Source organism: Cuculus canorus, chromosome 4, assembly GCF_017976375.1.
Source record: "Cuculus canorus isolate bCucCan1 chromosome 4, bCucCan1.pri, whole genome shotgun sequence".
Classification (NCBI taxonomy): domain Eukaryota; kingdom Metazoa; phylum Chordata; class Aves; order Cuculiformes; family Cuculidae; genus Cuculus; species Cuculus canorus.
This window is the reverse complement of record NC_071404.1, coordinates 60846480-60867870: the sequence shown is the minus strand read 5'-3', so window position 1 is coordinate 60867870 and position 21391 is coordinate 60846480. Positions and strand designations below refer to the sequence as shown.

Below are 21391 nucleotides of genomic sequence, written 5' to 3'. Positions count from 1 at the left end.
GCAGAAACAACTCAACCACCATGCAGGTTGTTTTAATAACTTTTTTTTCCCGCAAATTCAGTTTCCTATGTTCGGACCTAAACTTCCCAGGATGGCTACATCTCCACTCAAAATCATGTGCAGAAAACCAACCACCTCCCTCTACCTCACTTTTTTTTTATCAGAATTAAGAGATTTTCAAAGGTGTTACAAATAAAAATAAATAGTTGTCCTCTAAAGAACTTCTGTTATACTGACGATGTTATTATTCTGAACATAGCCTGAAATACAATTTGCTTGAGCCTCCCTATATTTAAGAATCTGTGAGGCTGGATATGAATTATTTTTATTTATAAAAAGATAGCTTGCATTCCTACAGAATGGAGAAACAGAGATAAGAGATTTGTTATTGATTAACTCCTAAACACTGAAGCATGCAGGAGATAGCAAGAGACTGAAGGTAAATTTAATTACAAAGAAAGTAAAAGGTGGTGCAGAGAAAATAGATGGATAAAAATATTTTGTATAAATAATTCCAGAGTCCCAGCCATACTCATCTCTTCATTTAAACAGCATTACAGGAGAACAGATTTGAGGGAGAAACATGCTGGTCCAGCAAGCTGCCTGTTCTGGTAATTTGAAGAAGACAGGAGTTTGGGTCGCAGCATCCATGCTAATGGTGTGCCAGCTGTGCCAAGAAGGTGTCGCTCTGCTGCAAGTACTTGAAGCATATAATATGAAATATTAAATGGGCTTAACACCCAAGCATGCAGTTTGCAAAATATTAAACTGAAAGACTAGGTAGCATGTTAATTTCAAGTGCATGTCTTAGACTACCTGATTTTGTTCATTATTTGCTTTAACAATGAAAGAAAATATGTCCAGGGTGAAAAGGTAGCTGCTTTATTTTTTTCAGAGCAGAACACATGCACATCAAACTGCAGTCCCTTGTGCGAGGAAGACATTTTGCAATATTGCCCAGATAACACTAACAACATCAGCTGAGTTTCAGGTTTGTTGTCTTGAACATTTAATTCAATTGAGTTAAAATGTCTGTGGAACTGTCTGTGGTTTTTAGATAAGTGTGTTTCTGAGACAGAATAGAATATCTACAGTGTTAAGACACTTACAAGTGGGCAGTACATTAAAATACCTACTTTTGGATTATTGTTTTGCTACTATTCTGTAACAGAAAGCACTCCAGCAGTCTAGTGAAAAATATATTCTGGACCTCTTCTTGGGTAATAATTACACAATAAGGGTAACAAGGACTTCACTCTGAGTTTTAGCAGACATAGTTAATCAGTGCAGCACCATTGACTTCAGCATATTTAGGGTAGTATCAGTAAATGACCTTACTTGCAACATCGTTTTTCAGAGAAAAACTACATTGCATTCCATTTGCTAAAACAGAATAATAAGAACACTTCCTATACTACATACCATATATGAACATTGGAAGCATTCGTTAGGAAGACAGATAAATGACACTGGCATTGGAGTAGATTAATGCACTTAAAACAAAAAAAAAAAATCTGCTTTAAAATGAGAATTTCTATATATTATATAAAGTGGATGCCGCAACATTGGTGAAAACAACTCCCAGCTATAGTAGGGCAGAAAACAGATGGAAAGAGACAAACCAGAATGTTTCAAGTCAAAAGGGATGTGAGACATGAGTTGTGAGGCAGTTATCTCCAGTGAAGTCTCCTGTACCATGTCAGTTTACACTAGGGAAGAAGACTACAGATGCAGTGATATAACAGAAAGCCCTGTTTTGGACTGGAGTAGGCCCAGATGAAGTTAACATATACAACTCAAATGACTGCTAAAATGGGTATAAAGCAATCATACCAGCAGGGAGTATAAATCCTAAATAATATTTTTAAAACTACATTTCCCCAGGGACTCTGAAAAGATAAGTCCTTCAAATTTTCAGTGGTTGTCCACATAAATTCACAATCCATAATTCACGTTTTTACTCCCACTCTTACACAGCCTGAAAAATGTGGTTATTTTCCTTTGGTGGTTTTATATCTAATACATTCCTACAGCTATTTAGCCATGATAAGTTTCTTCAGACTAAAATAAGAAATGAAAAACATATTCTTTCATGTTTTGTCTCCTATAGGTGCATAATGTATGGTTAAGTTTGCTTGTTTGAACCTCTGCCTGATAAGCCTTGAAAACAACGGTTCTATTTAAAAGTTGTAAAGGAAATAATTGACACCAAATAGTTTCCTGTACTAGAAAAGAGACTCCTCCCTAAATGCATCTAGCTAAGGGTCTGGGCCAGCTTCTGATCTAATAGTACATGCTAAACTCCCTTATCTTAAACTTAATTTTAAACTGTCAGGCAAACTAGGTAAGTTAGTGATAGACCTGGTAACACCACATTTGGGTGCATTCCCCTGATTTATTTATTTTTTCCGAATTGGAGATTAATGGACAGCACTAGTGACCTACTGATTTTCTTTCACCTTGCTTTTTTTCTTCATTTTTCTTCCTAATAGTTACATGAAAGCTGGGCAGCTTCTTCCACTGTCTGTGAGGCTTCCAAGTCAAATTTCACGGTCCTGACACACGTAAGGAGGTGTCCATTCAGTCTCGGGGGCGGGGGGTGGAAGCTGTCAAAGTCATGACAGCTCATGCCTTGCTTTGACTGACTGCAGACCCTTCGTCACTGGACATCTGCTGCCTGCCACCTGGGTGTGGAGCTCTGGTTCTACAAAATCCTTGGTGCTGACTCTACAAAGGATCATTCACTACTGATGGTCTGTAGAAAGGGCAGAGAGTGTCCCTACTAAGGAAGAACAATCTCTGAACACTTAAATGAAAAGTTCACAGCTGGGGAGAGATGAAGGAAAAAGCAAAGCATCCACTGCCAGAAAAACAAAATACCAGGCAGTTAGAAAATACAAGAGTCATTATAGAAGTGAGCTATCTCTGTGCAAGACTACAAAGGGAGACGAGTCAGCTTTTCTGTAACAAGACACGAAAATTCAGTAACAAGAAATACTTCCCAAGCCTGGATATTGAAGCTGACAATACTTTTTTATGGAATTTTCATACATTAGGGTCAGAAAATATCTGGTGGAAAAACACATGCCAATACTTTTCTCCGTAAAAGATGGCAGTTTCCCAGTTCTGACCTCAGGTAGACCTACTATGATATGTAACACAGAGGACTGAGCATTATTTGTAGTTGTGCAATAGTATAATCCAAGTAAAAAGAGCATTCTGTTAATGATGAACTCTATACTTTTTTTTTCTCCAGATTTAACTGGTAATGTGGTTATGATTTGCTGTCATGGCATGCTGTACAATCTGAACATGCCCCTTTGACATATTTTGTGGTCACAGTAAGTGTGTCTTCCCTGGGGCAATATCTATTATGTTCTGTTTCTATCAATGGCATAAATTACACAGAGATGTGGAAAACACAATCAAATCCTAGCAGAAGAAGCAGAGAAAAAATTAACACATTTTCTACTTAAAGGGGAATTAAAAACTTTTAAAAGCTTATTTGAAGATTACCATTGTAGAATAAGATTATTTTTTGCACCAGAGATAATGTCTCACAGTGGCTCTGTTTTCTCCTCACTCAAATGTCATGGCACAGACACATAGCAGATTCTTGCATTAATAGACTTTCCCATTGCTGACTCTGCATCTATCATGGATGCTTCTGCCTCCAGAGTTGCTGCAAATGTGGTAAACAAGCACTATCCCTTAAGCTTCATTACCAATATATTATAATCAGACTCTTGCTTAGCCTCTGGAAATTTTTCTTCTGGCTACACATAGCAATAGTTTTTCATTTATTTTCACTTCTCTACCTTTCATAATATGTCCTGTACTATTCTGAACTGTAACAGGTAGGTAACATAAACTGCCAGATGCAGCAAGAAGAATGCTGACTCTATGGCCTATGTAATGTCTATATGCTACAACCTAAAGTCTGTCTGACAGCTCCCTGAGATGTTCCTCTGCCTGTCACACTAACCCACACTCTGACCTCAGTCACACAGCTCTGCTCTCCTGTCACAGACTTTACACCCAGCCCTCTACATGCACATGTTCCTCCACAGGCCCCTGGCACACAACCAGCTCAACCCCAGCAACTCAAATTCCATCTAATTGCTCTGACATTTGCAATGTATATCCAGTTCATTAGCTATATGGCTAGTCCCAGCAGCTCTTGATTTCAGTTGGCAATCTTCATGTGGGAAGGAAAGCAACTAGAATGAGCAGCTAAAGTCTGAAATCTCCTTACCTGTTCAGGTTGTATGTGCTGTCTCAGATGCACAATACAGAAATGTTTAGTGGTTTTACTGGTGTACGACCTCTGTCTATTCACTGATGATATCATGTTGTGGACTGCCATGGTTCTCTGCGGAAAGAGGATGTACAAAGCGTTTGCAACTTTAATGATGCTGTGAAAAGGAAGGTACTATCACATGGTGTTACATCGGTCTGCCTTGTATTGTCATCATTATGTGGTTAATGGTGATGACTGATTGTAATCGACATAATGAGATGCACTCTGTGAGTGCAAAATAGTAGGGCTGTAATTAGTCATGTGATAAGTACACATAGTACATTTTATGCTTGGTTTCTCAAAAATATAAGCTGCCAAACAAAGAAAACAAGGTACGATTTCTTTGATTTTTAGGTGGCACCAGTAAATTAATTAAAGTAGCATGAAGCCAAAGAGCGGTAACCTCAGAACAATGGAAATTACTCAAAGGATCAGAGCATTCTTATACTGTGACTGCACTTGTACACACCAAATTCTGTTGCAAAAGTAACCTGAAATGATCCTTATGTGCAATGCCCTGTAATTTCTAAACATGCTGAGTGAAGTTTTCATTTAAACGTGTAAACTAGTGGTTCCACAATAAGGAAGTATTTTACTAAGAAACCCTTTGAAATTTAAATACGGTAGTCTTCTACCTAACAATCTCCATAGTTGCAGGGAGAAAAGGGCATGTTTTAAATTCAGAATAGTACAGGACGTATTATGAAAGGTAGAGAAGTGAAAATAAATGAAAAACTATTGCTATGTGTAGCCAGAAGAAAAACTTCCAGAGGCTAAGCAAGAGCCTGATTCCTTCTGGATTACTGGCTCTTCTGTAGGAGAAGTGTGGGACTGGAAGTCAAAATTTCCAGTACTCTGCATGAAGTTTCCTGCATAACTCTGAATATATCAGGTCATGCCTCAATTTTTCTTCCATACGTGTTTTGAGATTTAGCATATCAGTATAGCAACCCACTTTGAATGCTTCAAGAGGCAGGAGTTACAGATGTCAAAATATTATCAGGCATACAATAGCACATGAAAATATATAATTGGGATTATAAAACCAGGCTGGGAAATTAAGCATTCCATTAACACTTCACCCAAAATTCTCAAGTGCTCACTTTAGAATAACCTGGCTTTTAGATGCGAGAAACTTTTCCAAGGGCATGTTTCTATTGCAAACTATTTTCTGTCTCTGCTTGTTCTAAAAGTAATTTATGGCCAGGGGATACTAAAGAAATTTCTCTTTGGGGCTAATGACTGCTATAAATCCTGATTGGGTAATATATAGTAAATATATAGGAATTTCTGGTTGGGGAAATATATAGTACAACAGCAACATAAAAAAGACTGCCCAACACACTACTCCATCAGCTTCATGCTTCAAAAATAATTTGCAGGTAACAAAGCAGTAAATTGTTACTATGAGAAGAAATGTGACACAACTAAATATAACAGAAACAGAAGTGTCCAGATTTTGTTATATAATTACATTAATCAATATAATTCTTTTAATTGTCAAAGTAAATGTGAAACTTCTACAGACATAATTCATATGCAGTTCTCAAAGTCAGCTAGAGTGCCTGGCATGTATTACTGAAAACATAATTTACTAGGATAGAGGAATGGCACATACTCTGTGTGAGCTCTCTTCTTCAGAAGGAAGTTGCTGTCTTTTTTTTAAAGACACTTGATTTAAAATCCATCAGAGCAAAACTAATTGGTAACGAATTACAACAACAAACAACATTACCATGAAAGTTTGGTGCTAGTAAACAACTAAGAGAGCAAGGCAAAGTCCTGAAAAAAATGCCTGCACAAATGCACAAGCATTTATATTTACTCTAATAAAATTAAAAGTAACCCACTTCAGTGGGGTTAATTTCATAAAAAAATTAAACTTGTGGGGTGGAAGTCAGTCCCTTTAGGCTGACAAAATACATTTCGTTTCATTACGTTAAAACCTATATTCAAATACACCAGCACATAACTTTTTAGAAGCTCAGTTTTGTACAACTTTAGAAAGTATATTAAAATAATACGTATTCTTACACAAGAAGAAAGAAACATTTCTTAGGAATAAAGCAGATTTTTGGTCAAAAATAGCAAAACTGTGCAATCCTTAAAGACTTATATAAAAAAACTGAATTTCCAGTGATTTCTATCAGCTTAGAAAAGTGAGGTTTACTCAAGCAGAAGAATTAATGTGAATGGCCTAGTAATTTCAACAGCTCTGGAAGGGTAGGTGACCTACACTGTAAGTGTAGGGCAAGGCTGTGGATATTGCTTACCTCAACTTTACTATAGTCTTTGACACCATTTCCTACAGCATTCTACTAGAGCAGCTGGCGGCTCATGGCTCAGACAGGTGTACTCATTGCTAGGTAAAATACAAGCTGGATAGCTGAGCCCAAAGAATTGTGGTGAACAGAGTAAAATCCAGAGCTAAACTGGTGGCTGGTCAGAAGTGGTATTCCCCGGGGCTCAGTGTTGGGGCTAGTTGTATTTAATATCTTTATCGATGACCTGGATGAGGGGATTGAATGCTTCCTCAGTAAGTTTGCAGATGACACCAAATTGGGTGGGAGTGTTGATCTGCTTGACAGAAGGAAGATTCTACAGAGGAATATGGACAGGCTGGGCCAAAGTAAATTGTGTGAGGTTTAACAAGGCCAAGTGTCAAGTCCTGCACTTGGGTCCTGCAAAACAACCCCATGCAACACTACAGGCTTGGGGCTTAATGGCTGGAAAACTGCTCAGCAGAAAAGAACATGGGGGTGCTAGCCCACAGCTGGCTGAACATGAGCAAGCAGTGAGCCCAGGTGGACAAGAAGGCCAACAGCATCCTGGCCTGTGTCAGAAATAGCATGGCCAGCAGGCATACGGAAGGGATTGTGCTCCTGTACTCAGCACTGATGAGGCTGCGTCTCAAATACTGTGTTCAGCTTTGGGCCCCTCACTCCCACAAGGATTTTAAGGTGCTAGAACATGTCCAGAGAAGGGCAACAAAGCTGGTGAAGGGTCTGGCGCCCAAGGAGTGGCTGAGGAAACTGGGGTTGTTCAGTCTGGAGGAATCTGATGGGAGGCGTTACTGCTCTCTACAACTACCTGAAAAGAAGCTGCAGTGAGCTGGGTGCTGGACTTTTCTCTCAAGTAAGAAGTGATAGGACAAGAGGAAATTGAGTCAAGTTGCATCAGGGGATGTTTAGACGGTATATTAGGGAAAATATCTTTACTGAAAGAGTGGAGAAACATTGGAACAGGCTGCCCAGCGGAGGGGTTGAGTGGTGTTAAACCTGGAGGTGTTAAAAAAATATGTGGACATGGCACTTCAGGACATGGTTTGGTAGGCATGGTGATGTTGGGCTGATAGTTGGACTTGAAGATCTTAGAGGTCTTTTCCAACCTGAATGGTTCTATGATTCTATGTAATAAAATAGCGCACAAGCTGAAAATGCTGAATCCACGTTAGCTTGTTTGCATGCAGACATCCACTTACTGAAACTGATATTGTGCAACTTTGATTGCTTGACATTAAAAACAGAAATAAAGGATGACCCCCAAATTATAGAATTTACCAATAGTGAAACAGAGTTTCTTATTGATACGTGAGTACTGAAGACAACTGCAAAAAAGCTGTCAGTTGTACAAGTCAGATCCTTCTCTATTTAAGGGAATTACGAAACTCTTACTGTATTCAGGAAAAGTATTACTAGCACTTGCAGACAGGATGATGCTAAGTTGCATTGCAGCAATAGAACAATGAATTAGTTGAAATTAAACACAATGTTTTTAGATGTCAGAGAGCTACAACAAAGAAATATTCAACATCCAAATTGTCTTGCTGGCTTTTAGAATTTGGTCTGTTAAGAGTCATCAATAATGGAATCATAGAAACTCACCAATTTTGGAAAAAAAATCTCTTTCTTGGTGCTCCCCCTTTTCCCTCACAACTTGTCTAGACTTTGGTCTGTCCCTCCACACAATCTAGCTACTGTTGATGTGAAAGCCTTTTCTTCAAAACAGGCTGCAGTCTGGTACAGCCTTTGTGTATTTCTCAGCCTCAGTGACCATCTCATTTTGAATCTCAAATAAAAACAACTCCTTTTCTCTTACTCTCCCTATAGATGTTAATGTCTCTCTTCCGCTGCTCTGATTTATCTCCTAACTGTAATACTCCCAAACAAAACCTTCATTAAGATAGACTCCAATGTTAAAAGCAGAAAGGACCTGTTCGAACAAGCAGTTTCTGTCTGGGAAAGATTGTTTCCTACTATGTATTTCTCACTATTTCAACCAGTCTGGTTTGAAGCATCTAAAGATAATTAGATTCTGTAAATTAGATTTTCTTCAAGATTATCCTCAAGAGCTGTAAGTCCTAGTGTAGGAAACATTTGCATAGTAAAATCTCTATTTTTTATTCTGGTTTACATAGTACATATGTAACTATAGTCCCAAATATGTTTCAGGCCTCTTTTCTGCAACTGTACTGATACAGAGCCAATAAGCACACTGTAAGCCTCACTGGCATTAGCCTACCAGATGGATTTCGTTGCAGATGGAGATCAGAAATACTCACTTCCTCTTGGTGGCATTCAGCCTCATCAAATGTTTGTAGGCAGTTTTCTCCCTGTCCCTTGATTGTCATTTAGGCAAAGAACATAACATGGCTAATAGTTCTAAAGGGACTTGTGAATCAAGCTGCCAAACTTCAGATACTACTTATTGTACTTTTGGAAAATAAGGTCCCTGTTTGGGCACCAAAACTGGGACACAGTCAGAATTAATTGTAACTTTTGAAAATCCCAGACAGTCGCTGTTCTAAGTCTTAATCTTTCTCAAAGATTTAATCTTTGTTGTAGCTATTTCTCTTCACTGCTTCTTTCTAAGCAACATGTATCATGAACTTAGGATCTTTTAGATAATATAAGGACAACACCTAATACCTTAATACAGTCTAACTCTAAAGGAGTTCTTTGTAGGCTATGAATCTGTGTTTGAATTGCCCCAAGATGCACTTATGTTTTCCTTTTTTTTTTTTTTTATGGGTTTCCTTAGTTGCAAAGTGTGAATGGTCAAACTTAGTCTTCTAAACTGAATTTTACACAAACATTGCAGTGCGCCACAAAATTTTTTACTCCTCAGTTACACATAAGCATGAGATTAAGGGAGGGTTCTAGTTTATATACAGGCTTTATCCAAACACACATTGAATGTGTGGCCAACACACATCTCAAATCAGGAATCTGGAGATGGTCTTGAATACCCCAGTTTAGACATAGATAGAGGCACACCTATTTATTAAGGAAAAAGGAAGTTTTAACAAGAACAGTTGATAATGTAATTTGGCTGGTTTTGTGGTTTTTTTCCTTAAGCAAAGTTGTACTACAGCAAGCAAAAGCTATGAGTAAATGATACAAAATTTTGATGGTGGAGTAATTGGAGTATATTTATTTGGCAGACTCTCTGCAGAGGAAAATCTAAAATTTGTGAGTCTGGTTAGCACAGAAACATCCTCTGAACCCCTAAGGAAAAACTACAATCAGTAATCTATTAAGTACTGGCATGTCACTGCATGTGCACTGCATGCATGACAAATGGCACAGGTATGACACTGACAGAAGCCATTTCATTTTTCCACAGTAGAGGCAGTCTAAGGCATCAGCACAACACCTTATGACTTTCTTTTAGTCAGTGATGTAAGACTTTTCTAAAGTTATGACAATGTTTTCCATGTATTTGCATCCCTGTAAAATGCACATTAAGTGAAGATGGAAATTATATTTTTCATGGATCCTAAGCTCCAAGTTTCCTTGTTCAAGATGTTTAATTAAAAAAAAAAATCAAGTAGTTTAATGAGATAATTGTTAAGGCATTCACATACATTTACAATTCTAAGGAAAATGTTGCCCTAAACAGATGCTCATTAGTAGATTGAAGAATGAGTAACTAAATCTTTAGACAAAAGTAAATTACAATCAGATTTGCAGTCTTTGAAGAGAGGTGACTTTGGGGGAAGGAGACTTCTATATTCAGAGGCATATTCTACAATATTATTTTATTATGTAGGTCAGATTTCAACACATCTGTAAGACCTGTTTTACCCATTCTGTTTACTTGAATTAATAATGTATCTTTGCAAAAAAAATATATTCCTACAAAGAGTTCTTTGTGTGCTCTATCTTCAAATACAGTAAAAAAAGTCAGAATATATAGCGATACGGGTTACAGCAACTACAAATTGACCAGAGGGATGGAAGCAGAGTTCTAGGATGAAGTCTACTATGGATCATCAGCACCCATACAAAACCTCTTATTTTGGTAAGACGCTAACCTGTAGATAGAGGAGATGGGCCCTTGCCACGGAATGTATAAATGTACAGAGGCCAAAATGAGCTCTTGTTGGAAAGGTGGATACCAATATATTCAGTTCACCCTAAAATGTAAGCAGATAGTTATCAACTTAAGGAACTTGTACGGCAAGAAAATAATATTTAAATTACATAACTGACAACATCTTGTATTACTGTAGTCTCTTAAAATGTTAATTAGTTCTACTACTCATCTTTATTTTTGTTATGAGTTACACGAAGTCACAGACACCATTACTTATGGCAGATTCGTGTTTAGTCCTTAATACTTCAGTTCTTAGAAGGAATTGGTATTTCAGTTACGATACAGTTACAGACAAATATTTTTATTTATTTTTTAAGCAACTGTTTCCATTTTTATTTAACAGAAACAGTTCTTCTCATTCTGAAAAATTTCATTTTCACATAGCCTGAATTTGGGACCACGGCTCTGGTGGCAATATTCTTTGCAATTAAAGGTACTTTTTCTGCCCTGTAACTGCCCTTCAGTCCGTCTCCGTAAAGGAGGGAACTCCTGCAGAAATCCCAAAGGAACCCACTAATGAAGCTCCAACTCCACGGCACAAGGGGTCAGCGAGCCCCACAGCAGATCTCACATTCCAAGTGGAAAAAAGAACACTTTTTTTTAAAAAAAAAAATCATTTAGCAGAGCAGAACCTTTCCTTGCCTGACAGGCTGAAAACAACTGACCATATTTGACACCTTTTTCATAAAGGCTTTGTATAAATTTGCTTTGTTCAGCTTTTCCTCGCGTTTCCCTCCCGCTCCGAACACTGCGGCAAGGGCTCGGCGATGGGAAACGAAGCGGGGTGACGGGGGCTGCGCCCAATACACGGGTCTCCTGTAACAGGGGACTAGGAGCCGCCCACAGCCCGCCTTCGGGGCCAAGAGTTGGGCACCGTTCCCAGCGCAGCGCTTCCCCCCAGGGGGCTCCATCCCCGAGGCGCCTCAGAGCTCCACGCACGGTCGGAGGGGGCGCGGGCGGAGCCGGGCTGGGGGGCGACAGCTGCGGTCGCGCCTGGAGAAAAGAGGGAGGAGAGAGAGGAGGAGGAGGGAAGGGAGCAGAGAGAGGAGGAGGAGGGAAGGGAGGAGGGAGCCGCGGGGCGGGGAGCAGCGCTGTTCCCGCCCCCTCCGCGCGTTGCGGGATCGCGCGCGAGCGGCTCGGGAGGAGATGCTGCTCCGCTCTGACTCCGTCCCCGCGCTCACTTGCAGGCGCCGAACGCAACCTCACGCCGGGGAGGGCGAAGCTCCGGCTCCATCGTCGCTCTGCGTGCGCGAACGGCGTCTGTAGACCGGCCAGTAGGTTCGCGGCTCCCTGGGAAGTGCGCGGCCAGCGGCGTGGGGCAGGGGTCGCCTTCGGCGCTGGAGGAGCGGCGGAGGCGATCGGGCAGGGCGCGCGGTGCCAGCGGAGGGCGGCAGCCGCGGAGCGCGCGCACAGGGAGAGAGAGGCGCGGCCGGCGGGTGTTGGCTCCCCCCGCGCCGCCCGCCCTCTCTCCGGACGGGGCGTTCGGGAGCGGCCCCGCACGCGTGCGGCTCCGCGTTTGCCGGCAGTGAGGGGCTCGGTTTGGTTCGCGCAACTCGGAGGAAGCGACCCTCCGAACTTCTTAAAAGAGGGGTTCTCATGGCCTTACGGACGTTTTCGGAGTCGAAATCTGTTGTTGGATGACGAGAAACAGCGTAGGTTTCATTGGCTTTTTATCTCGTAGCAATCGACACCCCCATAGACCACAGGATAATCTCTCTCATATTCCCGATTGTGTCATGCTCTTTAAATTGCATGTTTAAAACAACAAAGACAGTGACTTCATAGGGAACCGCCAGGAGCTGCTCTGTACCCCTCCTGTTAGTGGGGAAACATTTGGGAACCGGTTTGGTTTTGTAGGTGGGATCAGAAGTAAATGTAGGACATGCAGAGTGGTTGCGGGTAATCTGTGTCTAGCCATCTTATTAAGGTGTGAGTTTGGGAGAAAGGAATATGAAAGTCTTTACGTGTGGAACTAGCTGGAGCAGTAACCGTGATCAGATGCTGAAGTCTTTTCAGTGGGAAGAGAACACGTTTTACGTACAGTGAAACTGGGTCAGAATACGCAGACCTTCTCCTGCAGGCTGAAACTCATGTCGGAAAGCTGTCATTGAATACATCTGTTCCTAAGTGTCTTGACTCCCAGGTCATTTGTTTGGGCTCAGGCTAGTGAAGTGACGACATTTAATACCTATACTAATGACTCCAGAGCAGGGCTGTTTTCTATATTCAAATTATCCATCAGGCCTCTCAGCGATACTCTGCCTGTGCGAGTCTGTCCTTGTGTGACCAGATGGATGTTTTAAAGACATTTCTGCAAGAGTTAGTTAGCATCGACCAGCATAACAGATAGAAACAGCAAAACAACTTGTTTGTTTCTTGTGCAAGAAATACTGATGAGGAAATCTAGTCTTGGAATCTTTTGGTAGTGCAATTGCAGCAGAATTTGCTACCACTCCTAACGCTATCAAATGTACCTATCTGATCAGCTCTCACTTTGGTCATATGTATTGCATCTGGAGTATCTTTCTTTATCTGCCAACAAGCACATCTTTCCATAACCAGTTTTTAAATATAAGCAGAAATTTAAGGAAGGAAAAGAATGACAGCAAGAGACAGTCTAAGTTTTTAACCTAACCATCCTGCCTGACGACTAGAAAAGCACATAGCATATATTCCTCCTTTAATGGGACTGGTTTTTTTTCTTTTGCCGTTTCATAATTAAAAAATTGAACCTTCTGTAGATGAGGGTGTTTGTATTGATTTTTTTTCTATTCAGAGCGTGTTCATTTTTTTTTAAGTTAAAGGTGCAGTAAAAGTAAACGCTTTTGAATATACGAGAAGCAAAAGGGCATGGACTGTATCACATACTGTTGTTATAATGTCTTTATTTAAAAAAAAGTCTTCATGCTGAGACTGTTGTTGAGTGGACTTGAAGGCTAAGAGCCACTGACAGCAGGACACTTGAGTAGACAGAAGAGCATGTATGAAACAAGGAAGTATCTGTGGCAGAATGGTGGGCCAAATGTTAAGGGATAAGTGAGTGCACTGCGCATACTTTCACCTGGATAAGAGAGTGTATGTAGGCAATAGGATGCAGTACAACTCTGTAGGCCTTTCAAAGTAAAAGTGGCCTGTGATATGACTGGTGAACTAACCACTGTAACTGTTCATCTTAAGCCTGTGATTAACTTGTGCATAGTATTGTCATTCTGGATGTCTCGAAGAGAAGTAGTTGAAGAAGCCTAGGAAAGGGAGGAGATTGCATTCCTGCAGGTGGGAAGTTACTAAGACACAAATGTTGTGTTTCCCTTTCCCAATGGGAAGATGTTGTGTTTCTTTGCTTTTTCCTTTATGGTGGGATTTTTTCAGCCACTTGGTTCTTATAGAATATATATCACATTGAAGGACTGCAAGTCAAAATGCAGTCTTTTATCCCTTTGTTTTTTTTAAAGATCACAGCTGAGCAAATATTTTCCCTTTTACAAGGGAAACAAATTATCTGACACATAGCTATTTTTCTTCCAACTGAACACAGGTATGAACAATAATAATTAGCAGTTGTGTAGTACAATAAATCTTCAAAGTGCCTTCAAATCTTAATTGGCAAACCTTAATAGCTTGTTATTCCTGCAAGAGAGGTAAGTAATTAGGTAGATAAAATGAGACTGGGCAGACTCCTGAATGGAGTTTATTGTTGAAGTGCCAGTCAGTTGGACAAAGCTCTTTATCACTGAAGTCTCTGAGTACTGCTGTATTTTAAGTGGCTTCAAATATTTTGTGTGTTGAAATACATCACAACATGGCCCAGAGGGCCTCGTTAATATAGGTATCCTCTTGTTCCGAGTCCTTCATAGTTAAAGAAACCTTACATTCAAGGGTCTCTCTAGTGGTTATTCCAGAGCACCTGTCAAGACTGGAACAAGAGTAGATCAGCTCTTTAAGGCAGATGATTTCTTTTTTAAGAGCTTTCCAGTTTCCTCATGTGGCAAGCCTAGAACCTTTAGTCCATTGATTATATTGGTAAAACTTAAAACGATTTCGCCAGGAGCCTGTTAAACCAAAGAACATGGAAGTATTAATCTGGCTGCTGCATTTTGGACAGTAGAGAGGGATTGTTGGATAGCAGCCCAACACACTTGTCAGTCACCCTTTTTTTTTCTGTCTACTTACAGAAAAACTGGCTGGAATTTTGCTGTTTTAAAATGAGCTAGTCAGTAAGACAAAGAGACTCAAAAGCAAATCTTGGAGTAGTGTGTGCAGAAAATATTTGTAAGCACTTGCCCCAAGCTGTCGCTTACCATGGGACAAGTGTGGATGGAAAGTTATGAATACCAGATTAAGTTAATGTTGTATGTCGCCAGTTAACTATTAATGAAATCTGTGCATCTGTAAAGAAGGGTGGAACTTATGAAAGAAGTGTTTCCCAGCCCCACCTCCTCCTGAAGTGTAGAGAAGGAAGCCGGCATTTACAGATGGGAAGGGCAGAAGACGACTTTTTGGTGTCGTTTTTATTCTGTCCAGGCTTTTCTTTCTCCTGTGCCAGTTAAATAGCTAGTGAGCAACTAAGCATATTCTTTATGCATCATTATCTATTAAAATGCTTTCATAAAAGGCCATAAATTGAGTAGGCTGCCTTGGGACAATGATACCTCTTGTGAATTTGAAATCCAATTGCTGGGATAGAGATCTGCTCCATTTAGCTTATGAAATTCTGTAGGAAGAATAACAGAGGTGAGAAGGCTTTGTTCTCAGGGTTTCGGCTGTCGTTGTTTATCTTTTATGTGTAAATTGAATATGCCACAGAAATGTCTGCAAGTAATATGCCAAGAAGTAAAGGAGACCTTGTATTAAAACTGCTGATTTTTGATTGCTGATATTTATATGGAATACTGTAGTCTTGCAGCACATTGTGTTATTAAGGATTTCTAGATTATAGGGTAGCGTCAGATTTAGGACTAGGTGTTGTGTCAGCTCATTGTTCCTGCTTCAAACAGTCTGTCATTTAATTAGATGAGATGGGACACTTGGAAAAGAGGCGGAAGCTTTATCTCCCATTTTGTAGCTAGAACTAAAGCATGGGGAGAACTGACTGACCTACAAATGATGAAAATTTAAACTTGAAACTGAACACAAACCTTTTCATGAACTAATCCAGTGCTGTTGAAAACACATCACTTTTTCAAGCAGGTTCTGAGATGAAAAGACTTTAAACTTCTGTGCACTTATACTTTGTAAGAGGAAGGACATTTGTTTCTGGGGTGTTTTCCCAGCTCTGGATAAAGATTTTTTTTTTTGTTTCTTGAAAAATGTCTTAGTAAAGAACATTTGTCTGTATCTGTGGGAGAGATATGGGAAGGAACATCCTATAGAGCTTGCAGAAATTTCTAGAAGTGAATCTGAAAATTATTTTCATGTTATATTGGCATCTTCTCTAACCGAGTATTTATAGGTAGTGTAGGTACTTGGCCCATATGCAGAGAGGTGATGTGTCACTGAGAAGTGACGTATCTGAGATGTATTCTATTTGGAAAAAAAAAATAAATCTTGAGCTGAAAGACTACTTGGGTGAGTTTTCTTGGACGATGCCATTGTAGGTTATTTATATTTGTGCTGGAAGCTTTAAATTGATGCTGAGTTTAATAGGAAGCACTCCTGTTTAACTTTCTCTCAAGTAAGAGAACTCAAAACTGAGTCTCTTTTCTGTTAAGACCTTTCTTTCCCTGAAATCCAATTTTGTTTGTTGCTCTATAATAAGTCAAGGGAAGAAAGCTGTTAGATCATACAAATTCCACATGTTTTGGAGGAGGAACATGCTTTTAATCATAATGAATGCTAGACTCTTACTGGATAAGTCAGTAGAAATACAAGTATCTCCTGTGTTTCATATCCAGTATCTAAAGAGCTGTTTTGACTACATTTATATATGTATGCAGGTGCAGCTAATGCTCTCTAGCAGTTGGGTGACAGTAGTCTTCCTAATAGGTTTCATGATGTCCTTGTATATTGAACTCTTTAACACCACTGTTGTGTGCTGTATAAAACTAACTGTACTAGTTCATTGCAATTGCATAGTTGTGCCAGTGTATTAGAAATTGCTGCATTCTGTGACTTCAGTGCTATTTCAGAATCGACATTGAAAGGTAGAAAGAGTTGTTAATGTGAATATCATTTACAGTATATAGCTATATGCTTGTTGATATAAGCTTCTCTAAGTCTCATGTCCATTCTGTAGTCTGTCTTTGTTTTTATTTATGTAATAGCTAGTGTTGTACACAGGTAGTGATCAGGCCCTCAAAAGCTGTTACAGAAAAAAAATAAGGAACTGAGTGCAAAGGCTTTCTAAGTTATTACTGAGTACAGACAGAATGTGGCTTATCTCGTTGTCTCAGGGGTTATAAACATTCTCATTTGCAGCTCCCTGTTTGTTCAGTGGAATTGATTCCCAGTGATTAATTTTATGTTTTGGATGAGGATTTTTCCCTTTTTAATAATAATTTCTTTAGCATGTCAATAGCGTGTGTAGATTGTCTATTGTATTTTCAGGTTTTCTTATAGACATGAGTGGCTACAAGGAGCGCATAAAAAAACCCCAACACCTGTGATGCTTTTTGTTCCAGGGTTTTCTTAGGGTCAGCAGGGAAAGGTAATGGAACTTAATTTGTAAAGCCATGTCTGCTGTGCAGCAAGGTTTTCAGAGATCCTGTAGGATTTTGCTGTTGAAATATTAACTAACAAAATTTCAAACTTGTAAGCATCCTTTTTTGGTGTTAAATGTGTTGCCGTCTTTCGTGATGGGGCTGTTAACTTCTTCTGCTAACTGCTTCTATATATTGTAATTTTAAAAGATTAAATGGACTAAAAAAGAGGGCTAAATTGGAGTTTGAAACTTACTGTGAAAAATGGTTATGCTTCCTAAGAAAGTCATACCTGGTTTAAATTATGAAAGATTTGGATAGATCTTTTCTCTACCTAGTTTGCTCATCAGAATATCAGTATTATAAAAAATCTTGCTGATTCTTCTTCTCTTCTTACAATTTGAGTGTGCTATAATGATCTGTTTAATAATAATTGCAAGAAATAGGCACAGTAAGTTTTTGAGAAAACCCTAAAACATTAGACTTAGGTTCCCTGAAAGAGTTGCCTTCTGATGCTGTTGTACATGCTTAGCAAAATGAGCTAATTCCCAAGAACGGCTTAATTTTTCAGTGCGCCCTGTCATTGTAGTTAATTGAATGACATGGGTTTGTTAGTTACTGTGGTGGTAGTGCACACAGCAAAGGTTGGCAGAAGAAAACATTTTGTTATATTTGGTAGCCACAAACATTTGCTGCAGAGTGGCTGGTAAAAGTCAGGTGATGGTGAGGCATTACCAGGTCCTTCCAAGACCCATGGCATGTTCTACTCTAGTGAAATTTGAGAAGATAGCCTAACTGTCTTCTCAGCAAACAATAGAAAGTACTCTTTGTTGGAGTGCTTAGTTACAACTGTGTTACTGGAGCAAAATGTCACGTGGAGTGTGTGTATTCAGAAGGGAGTGAAAGAAGTTAAAACAACAGAGACCATTAGACTCCTAGATCTGACTGTGCATCTCTAATCTTTAGCTCAGAACTCAAGAAACCGGTGATTGCGAGGGAACGGCAATGGTGGTCTGCTCCAGTATAGTACTTTTTTAATTGAACATTGTTTAGGCTTCTGAATACCAAAGAAATAGGAAGCTTCTCCAAACTGACGACTCCTTTAACCTTTTTTCAAAAAGAGCTTAATAAGAAATCTTCTCTGATCTGCCTTTGAAGCTCATGAGTGTCCACATTAGCTGGCTTGCTGTTTAGAGAAGAACCACAGTAATCAAAGGAATCCGAACACTGGGAACTGCCATACTGTCTTTGAAAGTCTGTATTACAGCACCCTGTTGGTTGCATTTAGGTGAGTGCTCTGCATTAGTGGTATCAACAGTTGTCATGGCTATACTTGAAAGGTATGAGAAGTTTCCATCCAGCTGGAGAAATGTAAACAGGACATTGAAGTATCTGGTTCAAGCTGCAGTTCTTTTTGTCATTCTTTCTGTCATGGAATCCTTTTCTTCAGGCCCCTTAAGGAGGGATTAAGTGGTAGATAGTCAGGTAATCAAGGGAGTTAATTGTCGTGCATACACTTCTAGAGTAAGTAGTTGCTCAGGAAGAGAGGACAAAAAGACAGGAATACATCGGTGGTATCACAAAGTTTTGGTTGCAGTATTAGTTGTTGTTAAAGAAGAAACTGAAAATATAGTACTAGATGAGATAATGAAATACATTATATAAGAAAAAAATGGTGATTTTCATGCAGTCATGCATGCAGAGCTCTTTCAGCACTTTTAAGACACTACATAAAGGTTTAAATGAAGAGATCCAAACCCTTATACATCTCAGTAAGATCCCAACTAAGAATTTGTATCACTACCTGTGCATTTATTCTTGCGTGGCGTAAATAGCAGTAAAGATCATGTGTACATTGAGCAAATAAGAGTTCCAAAATCTGAGATGCAGTATCATGGGTTTTTTTATGTGGTACCTCTCAAAAAATTCATCACAAGCATGACAGAAACAAGAAGCTTCACAGCAAATCCAGGTGAGATTTTTCTGTACATCACGTTTTTCAACAACCAGGAATATTTTATTAGCAATACAGGCACGTTTATATATAAAAAATCTATGCAACATCCTTTTCTCTCCCAGTCTCCAAAATGTGTAGGTTCAGGGCCTTTGGGTCCACCCCTCTCTTTGTAGCAGGATTGATTCCATCAGGGATTTTTTTCCAGGGGTTCCCTTGCTATACTGGACTCCTCTGGTTCATCAAGTCGACCTAGTGGTAACCGGTTTCTGAAGTGCCTGCTTAGCAGGTTCAGGTCTTCCTCCTGTCTTGGAGCTGGTGCTCCTCAGAGAGCTGCAAGGTAGTGATGACCACGCTGCCAGCCGCACACCGCGCAACAGCCGCCGTGGCGCTATGGCTGGGAGGGGAGCGTTTAAATGGTATCACATTTTAAATGGTATCACAACAAAAAACAACTTACGGAGATATAAATAGTTTGATTTCTTTTACAGATGAGAAACATGTTACTTGAGAACTGTGTGCGCTTTTTGGCCTTGCATGTTGATGTAAGCATAGGATAGTCAAAAGATTTTTGAGTGCAAACCCTTTAATCTTATAATATTGTCAGACACTGATGAAATTTGTGTCTTTCAGTACTGAGTGTTAAAGAGCAGAACAGAATCAGTAAATCGAATTTAAAGTGGTATGTGGAAATTTTGCTGGTGCTTGCACAGTGCAGAATGTAGTTTGCAGTAATACAGAAAATATTTTTGTGCTTGACATAAACTAAACTCTTTGATATATGCATTAATTCTCACTGATTCTAGCTCGCCCATTACCTTTGCTTTGAGAATATTAAAGAACTGAAGATCACAGAATTTGGCTTTTCACTTTAATATGACCTGCTGTTTGGGAAGTCTGCTGTTAATGCAAAAGATGTTCTGCTTCCCTCTTCAGTACTTTTGGAGAAATGGAAGAGAAACTATTGCCTGTCTAGACTTTAACAATTTCTATATAAAATGACTTTTTATATAGACAACATTCATTTCAAGGCTTATAATGATCTTTCAGGCAAAACCAAACAACTAAACGCAACTGTTATGCCAAGAAGTAATATGCATCTAATAAGAGCAACTGCTTTCTGTGTAGTTTCAGAACCCTTAGGTATACTGTCTTTAAACTGTTTCCAAAGAATCTGTGGAACTCATTTTTTTGTGTGACAAAAGTTATAATTAATGACCAGCAGAGTCTTTGATATAGAGTAACTGTAAATTGTGTGTGGCTTCTGAGTGGGGAAAGTTTGGGTTTCTTTCTTCCTTTGTTCCACATCTGTCAGTTGGAGAAACTGGGTTTTTTTCATTGACTGTTTGTAAACTGTTGGTGTAAAATAAAGGGCAAAGTTTTACGGCCACCTTTACGGAAGTCTAATTATCGTGGAAGAAGATCACTAAAAAATTGGAGAGATCACTCATCAGCATGGTAAAAGGCAAAAGTTAGGTTAGCACCTGCTGTCTTCTTTTTTTTTGTAGAAATTCAAAGTTTAATCTGTAAATCTATGCCTTTTAAAATGCAGCCTCTGGATAGTTTTATGCATGTGTTTTCCCCCACATGACAGGGCAATATTCAGCTTCTAGGTAAGTGGATGAAAAATGACCAGTAGAGTAAACCAAATCATAAAAATACTCCAAACAATTATTTGAGGAAAAAGTGTTTTTCTTCTGTCATTGATATGGTCCATGGGATGCCTTAGGTTTGCCAGCAAGACTTTCTGTCTATAATGATTTTTTAAATTTATTTTTCTTATGTGACGCCGTTAATTTTGTCTGTAAGTTGGGTATTTCTTCCTTAGCTAAAAAAGTATGAGTATGCTTTTGTGCAACCATGCTTTCTTTTTTTAATTCTCTGCTGTCTGATGAAGTCTTGATTCAGGCTTCTGTGCTGAGGAATCTATGGGTTATTCCTCCCAGTACGGATGAGAAAATATTACAGTCTGCTGTGTTTGAGGTGTAAATCTCAAGGTTGTAAAACTTTGTTCCTTCGCTCTTTTTTTTTTTTTTTTTTTTTTTTTTTTTTTTTTTTTTCTCCTTGCCTCCTGTCATTAATATCAAATTGAATGTTCTGTAAGTGCTGAAGCCCTGAGGCTTC

The 21391-nt window shown here is 39.3% G+C and overlaps 1 protein-coding gene across 2 annotated transcripts in view; it reads left to right on the top strand.

Annotated features, from left to right (window-relative positions):
* The first annotated feature begins 11808 nt into the window (after positions 1-11808).
* The window catches only part of PTPN13 (protein tyrosine phosphatase non-receptor type 13), a 113285-nt gene continuing 103702 nt past the window's right edge, over positions 11809-21391 (top strand). The window contains exon 1 of one of the 2 annotated variants that reach the window (XM_054065827.1): positions 11809-11956. The gene's annotated coding sequence lies outside the window, so the exon portion shown is untranslated. The remainder of the gene's footprint in view (positions 11957-21391) is intronic. The other variant, XM_054065826.1, reaches the window with a different exon arrangement.